Below are 8,386 nucleotides of genomic sequence, written 5' to 3' on the forward strand. Positions count from 1 at the left end.
TATGTCAAGAAACCAAAAATCCTCACCACTGGACCAATAAACAACATTCTTATCAATGGAGAAAAGGATTGAAGTTGTCAAGGACTTCATTCTTCTTGGATCAGCTATCAGCACTCATAGAACCAGCAGTTAAGAAATCAAACGACATATTGCATTAGGCAAATCTGCAGCACAAGACCTTTTTAAAGTGTTGAAGAGCAAAGATGTCAGCTTGAGGACTAAGGTGCGCCTGACCCAAGCTATGATATTTTCAATAACCTCATATGCATGTGAAAGTTGGACAGTGAATAAGGAAGAGTAGAAGAATTGATGCTTTTGAGTTATGGCATTGGAGGAGAATATTGAAAGTGCCATGGGCTGCCAAAAGAACCAATAGATCTGTGTTGGAAGAAGGGCAGCCAGAGTGCTCCTTGGAGGCCAAGATGGCCAAACTTCATATTTCAGACATATTGTTGGGAGGGACCAGTCACTGGAGAAGGATATAATGTTTGGCAAGGTGGAGGGTCAGAGAAAAAGAGGAAGACCCGCAACGAGATGGATTAGCCAAGTGGCAGCATCGATGGACTCAAGCATGGCAACAGTAATGAGGTTGGCCCAGGATCGGGCGGTGTTTGTTTTACTGTGCAGAAGGTTGCTGTTAGTCTGTACCAACTCGGTGGCACCTAACAACAACAACGTTTTAGAAAAATGTGTAAGAAGAGGTAAAACTGTTTGAACAAGGTCATATTTATAATTGGTAACAGAATGAAAACAATCAGAACCAGGAATTCTATGTGATAGTCAATTCATAAACATTCTAGCATTCACATTTTAAACAATTTTCTAGTTCATTCTTAGAATGAGAATGAGTCATTGCATTGCAGTAAGTCAAATCTCTCACTGGATTCTGGAATATTCTTTTCTTAAACACACTCTTTTTAAGGCAAATTAGTCCATCCTGGAAAACTCCAGTTACCTTAAAAAATAAGCAAACAGACAAAGAAACAGTCCTCACATTGAGCTCAAGTTTGCAAACCCCTGACATTTACTACTAGTGTGAAAATCTATAAATCGTATAACCCCCCTTTTAAGATTGTCCTGTTATAATCCTACTTTAGTACACATCTTTGTCCCACAGAATAACTCCTATGACAAAGGCATATGGGATTCAAACACCAAGGTACTCACATATTTAATCAGTGATTGTTTTAAGATTTGACTTAAATCATTAGAATTGTTCAGTAAAAAAGATGTTGCCTCTATGTTTCACATATCCCTCTCCTATTCCAGACTCATATCAAATCAATGAATCCAGGAATGAGGATAGGAAGGAATATTCAGGATATGTTTCTTATATGGAGAAATTACTAGTCCTAAAGACAACTTGTGAAGTGCCAGCTGAATTGTCAGAGAATGTCAGGCTGAGTCTGCTGGGCATTACTTCCCCTTTTTTCTTTTCGCAGATCTGCCTCTACCACAAAACACTATTATTATTAGCAAGCCATGACGTCAACCTTACAACCTCAAATTTGCTTTCCATATTCTGTGTCTCAATAAAATTGATATAATATGTACATCCTGAACACAGTGAGGGTTAATTAATATATGTAAAGCATTTCAAGGTTTTTTTTCCCAAAAGATGTGAGCCGAGTACATTATTATTACTATAAATACAATCGAAAATAAAACCCATTCTCCCTTTAGACATCTCAACTGGAGATAGTTGCTTCCAATTCTACAGTGTTCATGATAAGGTGATAACAGAAGCAATCTAGCATCAAAATTTATTTTTATCTTTATTTTGGAACCAATATTTAACCTCTTGAGGAACAACCTGAAGTTAAAATGAATATAAATTTTTTCACATGTCAACTCCATGCAATTTTATTCAGGACAGTAGATTTCTTTTCACCTCTTCAATTTCCTACAGGCAGAGATAAATCAGATAGAGACAAGGTCTCTTTTGTACCAAATACATTTTATTATCTAATCTTAAAACCTGGAAGACGATTTGTCCCAATGCCCAACAAGTTATTCCAACTGCAAAAAGCTCTGTGTATGCTGAGATGAATTGTTAATGCTGTGTCATTGGAGGAAATAAGAAAAACAGTAATTCAGTAACTGATCAAAATGAACTACCTTTAAAGATACTGAAAGCCAAAAATCAAATTGGTTAAAAATTAGGTAATATTATCTGGGCAATTCTGGGCATGTTATGGAATCACTGCATGTTGCATTTTTCTTAACCTACCTTTCTGGTTGTGAAAATGAATTGGAAAAAAATTAAAATGCTTACCACAGAGCTCAAGGGCAAAGACTCAATAATCGGCAGTTATGAGTGGGACACAGTACATATTAGTGATTACAGTGCTAAGTTCTGAATTCAGACTGTCCAAATTCAAATATAGGCTGTGACATAAGTTGTATGATCCTAGAAAGGTGATTTCACATTTCCTTGTCTCATTTTTCCTCTTACATGAAATGAGCTAACGGAACTGCCTATGTCCTGAGGCAGTACATACACAGCAGAGGCCCTGGGTGCTGCAAAGGGTTACTCTCCTTGGCTACTAACCAAAAGAATGGCAACCCCACTCCCCCCAGAGAAACTTCAGGAGAAAATCCTGGCCAACTACTTACAAAAAACCAGCCACCAATCATGTTACTATGCAAGTCTATTTAGACATGGATGGCTTCATCATATGACCCCATTATATGTCCAAATAGAATTGTGCTATATAAGATGATCAGTGGCTGATTTTTTTGCAACTAGATTGCCAGATGTCATGGTATGGTGTAGCAGGTTAATGCGCTGGACTGCAAGGACGGTTTGAACTACAAGGTCAGCAGCTCAAGCTCACCAACTGCTCCTCGAAAACCCTATACAGGGTTGCTATGCGTTGGAACCAACTTGAAAGCATTTAACAATAACGGCAACATGCCTGACACATGGTAATTGTTAGAAATGAATCCTGATGTCACATAAAAGACACTTAGTGAGACTAAATTTTACCTTGGCAAAGCAAAATCTACTCCTGCAAGAGGATGCGTGGGCATAGCCTTACATACAGGACCAGGCCAGCGAGCACACCCAGTGGGCAGTCCACTCGGGTTTTTAATCCCTGATGCGAGTCTCAAGGCTGTGTCTCACCTCATTGGCTAGGGTTTTGACCACACAATCTTTTCCCTTACCCGGTTGGCTAGTTCAAATTTTTAAGGCGTACATTTCTACTTTAGAAAAAAACAGAGAGCGAACTTAAATTCTTTACTCCAAGAAGTAGTTAAAAGAAAAAGAGGGAGATCATAAATTCTTTACTCACTTCAGGAAGTCACCAAAGAAAAAGAGAGAGACCTTAAAGTCTTTACTTCAGGAAATGAAAAAAAGATTACCCGAATACAATAAACAGGATTATAATAAATAAATAAATATATATGTTTCCCCACATAAGCAATCAAACATTGTTTTCTGTTATTGTTGTTGTCATCACAGCATTAAACAAAAAAAAGACATTTTGAAGATACACTAGCTGTGGTCCATCCATATGAGAGAATACTAATTGGCAGTATAAAAGGAATGCACTATTGATTTCATACAACAACATGGTTGAACTATGTTGAGTGAAAGAATCTAGACCAAAAAATATGCAAGCATATGCTTCTATTTATATGAGAGTAGAAAGCAAAGCTATAGTTGCAGAAAACAGTGTGTGGTTGCTGATGGTTGGGGATACAAAGAGGACTTGGCTACAAAAGGTAAGTACAAGGAATTATTTTGAGTGAAAAGAGGATGAAATAATTACTCTGCACTTTGGGGTTGTGGTTAGAAGACTGAATGTGTTTGTCAAAACTTGCACTACTATACCCAAGAAAGAATGAATTTTACTTAAAAGTCAACTAGAAAAAGCAAAACATGACTTTTCCATTGTCAGTGAATTTCAGCACAGAGACATAAGTCTTCCCAAGACAAGGTATTAGATTTACATTTTAAACATTAACATATAATAAATTATAAGTCTCTTGCTGGAGAGGAAAACTCTCCTCTAAAAATAATCACAGCACTTTCTTAAGTCGATTTGAATTGAGCTGTTGACTATCTGGCCTCGGAATCCCAGACAGGTCCTCCTTAACGCAGCCCACTTGTTCTCTCAGCTATTTTGCATTGGGATTGAAGTCATCCAAGAAAATGCTCAGGATGGGTGCACTCTCAGGTTATGGCATCTCATGTGCTTGGTGAATTAGCCATTTTTTAATATAGAAGTTTCTAAATTATTAACATTTCTCAAAGTGATATTTGATGGCAAAAGTATTATCTGTGTGAAGCATTAAGTGATTTTTATGAAAAAGTCAAATAAGCTGTCAGAGAGTCATAATTACACTGTCAAAGAATACAAGATTCCATTTTCTCAGAGCCATCTGTATTGCCTGGTTTCAGCTGCTCAGGCAGTCATCAAGATGGGAGGATTTCTCTCCCCTCTAATTGCACCACGGTGGCTGCTTTATGTGAAGCATAGCTCCACTGCCTACTTTTCAAAGGACTCAGACTGTGGCCCTGCGTATGCAGGCCACCACACACACAATTAAGAGAATGGCTTGTGTGTCAATGGAACTAGAAGATAGAGTTTTTATGAAGCCCTGGGGTGCTGTTCAAATGTTTTAAAATGTGAAATAACCAGTGATTTATTTATTAGCAGGAAGATGAAAACCATTCTCTTTCCAAAATAGTTTGTTCCAGACTCTGAGTTCAAAGGAAAGACCCACCAGAGAATGCAAGTTTGACTCCTTGTATGCAATGCCTGTCATTTGCCTTCTCATGCAATACTTATGGAGTATGCGTTAGTAACCACTTGTGGTTGTATGAAGGTTTGTGTATGGCCTGTTCTTATAACCTTTAAAAATTTCATCCATATATTGTTAAAGAAGTACAGTAATGTAGTGTTAGAATCAGGGAGCATAGTTCATCATTTTACTGCTACTTCAATATGCTACTTGTGGAAGATAAAGTCTGGTTCACATTTACTTTAAAATCTCAAGTGTTCATTTCTCTTCAATATCATTCATTGAATGGAATTTTGAGGACACCTAAGGGTATGTTGTTTTGAGCTAAATATTTGGGACAACACAGAGAAGAGTATGATATGGCTTATTTCTCAGGAGGCTTTATAATAGCACTGAAGTATTAATATTTGTGTTTATGAAAAAAAATAGAGGACGAAACAAAATTCTAAACTATCAAGTGCTGAAAATGATTAGATGTATCAGTGGGTGGCACAGTAGAGCTTAATTATTCTGAGTGCAGCTTTCCTAGGTCTGAATCTGACAATCACTGCTAACTAGTCGGTGACAATCAGTGGATGAGTCAGTTAGTTAAGCTATGTATCTTCATCTGTAAAATTAGGATTATGTTACTTGCTTCATTGGCTGTTTTATAAATGAAATGCAATTATCCGTGTAAAGCAATCAGCCAAAGTGCCTGGTATTGCCCTCATTAAGGCAACGGGTGGCTCTTTGATTACAAATCCTATCATTTTTGGTAGTTTTGTTACTTTTTTACTCCTCAAACTGTACCTGGTAGTTGTGAATGCATCCTCCTTCCTGAACCTTCCTTATTATAAAACAAAACAAAACAAAACAAAATAAACATGTCATATCGAGTTGATTCCACCTGATGGTGAACCCATGAGTAGAACTGCTCCATTGGGTTTCCCCCCTCACCCCCCACACACATGGAGTCCTGATGTGGTGCTACAGGATAAACACTGGACTACTAGCTCCAAAGTTGATGCCTCAGACTCACCAGCTGCTTCAGGAAAACACTATTCAGGGTTGCTGTGAGTCAGAATCTACTTGATTGCAGTTAACAAAAATGTAACCTTTATAGAAGGAAATCATCTGGAATTTCTTTTGCAGTAGCTGGGTGAGTTCGAATCACAGACCTTTTGGGTGATAGTTGAGTGCAAACCATTTGTACTACTTTGGGATTCTAATTGCCTCCATTAACCACCCACTGCCATAGAGGCGACCCCTATAAAGGAGTCTAAGACTTTATATCTTTATGGGAGCTGACAGCCTCAGCTTTCTCCCATGAGTAGCTGGTGGATTTGAACTGCCAACTTTGTAGTTAGCAGCTTAACTCACATTGCCATCAGGGCTCCTTGATCATCTCCATTGTTGTTGTTGTTGTTAAGTGCTGTCAAGTCAGGTCCACCTCATAGCGACCCTGTACAGGGTTTCCAAGGAGTGGCTGGTGAGCTTGAACTGCTGACCTTGCGGTTCAAAGCCACCTTGTAGTTGACCACATTAAATCACAGTGCCACACGAGGATTATCTCCATCTGCTTTCTTAAACCATTCTTACTTAATAGTCCTCCTACCTCTCTGATCATGACTTCTAAATGGGCTTCTTTCTCATGTTCCTCTTTGTTCTTGTTGTTGTTGTTAAGTGCCGTGGAGTCGGTTTCGACTCATAGCGACCCTGTACAGGGTTTCCAAGGCTGTAAATCTTTACGGGAGCAGAACGCCTCATCTTTAGTCATCATAAATGCTAGATTCCCCAGAGTTTGTTCTGAATTCTTTTATTCTTATTGAATTCTTCCTCTTAGACAGTTTCATTTACAATTACTATATAGGGAAAGGACTGGAGATATGGTCTTTAGAATTAATATTTACTCATATGCTGTTCAATCTGATATCCATATGTCCAGTGCGCTCAACTGCCTACTGGGCACCTTCACCTACAAGGTGCTGTTGTTGTTTTTAAGCACTGTTGAGTTGTTTTTGACTCATAGTGACCCTGTACAGGGTTTCTGAAGAGTGGCTGGTGAGTTTGACCAAACTGTCGTCATGGTCCAGTGCTTATCCTACAGTGCCACACCAGGACACCGGAAGTCCAACAGTTATTGCCGAGTCAGTGTGTTCACACAGTTCCTCTGACTTCCATCAAGGACTGTGCTGTCTTCTATTTTACTTCCATAAAGTTGAGAACCATACTCCATTTTTTCTAACATCATCGATTGTCATAGTGTATAGTTGATACTGTCTCAAAAAGGATCTTATTCCTTCTTTTATCTCATCTATCAACTGCCACTCTGGCAGCATAGTGGTTACGAATCGGGCTGCGAACATTAAGAGCAGCAGTTCGAAACTACCAGCCGCTCTGCGGGAGAAAGATGAGGCGTTCTGCTCCCATAAAGATTTACAGCCTCGGAAACCCTGTACAGGGTTGCTATGGGTCGGAACCGACTCGTCGGCACTTAACAACAACAACAACAACAATCTCCACTACTCTTTCAGCTACTCTACGACTAATTTACAAACTTCTAAATGAACTTGTGTTTCCTAATATTGCCCCTTTGTGTTTTCCTTCTGCACTGGATTTTATAAATAAACAAAACAATCCTCTGCCATAGTGAGTCGAGTCTGTGGAGTCCTGTTGTGATACTGTAGCGTAAGCACTGGATTATAAGGTCAGTTTGAACCACAAGGCCAGTGACTCGGGCTCACCAGCCACTCCTTGGAAACCTTATACAGGGTGGCTATGAATTGGAAATGACTCGATAGCAGTTAGCAACGATACCATTGAAGCTATGTGGGTTTCCAAGGCTGCAAAGCTTTTCTAGAGTGGGCAGCCTCATTGTTTTCCTACATAGTAGTTGATGGGTTTGAACTGCCAACCTTGTGGTTAGCAGCCTAACACTTATCCCATTGCTCCATCAAGGGTCTTTTCTGCACAGTATAGCTGACTCAACAACCTTACTAAGAAGTTTAGATAAAATACTTCCAAGCCTTTGTGTATTTAAAATGATGAGAATGAACGTTATATTATGGGCCCTGCAAAACCATGCTGTTGTTGTTAAGCGCTGCTAAGTTGTTTCCAAGTCACTTATAGGGTTTCGGAGTGCATTTGAACTGACCACCTTGTGGTTAGCTGTCCACTGCTTATCATACAGTGCCTCAGCAGGACTCTGTAAGCTCCCTGACAGAACAACTATGTCTTCTTTATCTTTGTATTTATCCTACATGACTCTAACTGGGGGCAAAATAAAAATCGTATTGCCTGTATTAAAGAATGAATGGCAAGGCTTTCAAAACGTTCTCTGTCTCCCATAATATCACAGTGAACATCCTTTAATGCTGCTGCAGAAAATGGCTGGTAAGTCCCTACAATGGCACTTAAAAACAAAAGAAAAAAGCACAGCCTGTTCGTATGCTTTTGTGTTTTGTTTTTAAGTGCCACTGAGTAAGTTCTGACTCATAGCAAACCTTTATAGGGTCTCTAAGGAGTGGCTGGTTGCAGGGAGTCCGGCTCTCTGTGAGGGTCATGGAACACGAGCGGATACGCGGAAACGTCGGATGAAGAAATGAATTTCAGCTTGTAGTGCTGTCTGGCTATTCTCTCCAGCTTCTGCTTCCTA

Source organism: Chrysochloris asiatica, unplaced genomic scaffold (assembly GCF_000296735.1).
Source record: "Chrysochloris asiatica unplaced genomic scaffold, ChrAsi1.0 scaffold00003, whole genome shotgun sequence".
Taxonomy (NCBI): Eukaryota; Metazoa; Chordata; class Mammalia; order Afrosoricida; family Chrysochloridae; genus Chrysochloris; species Chrysochloris asiatica.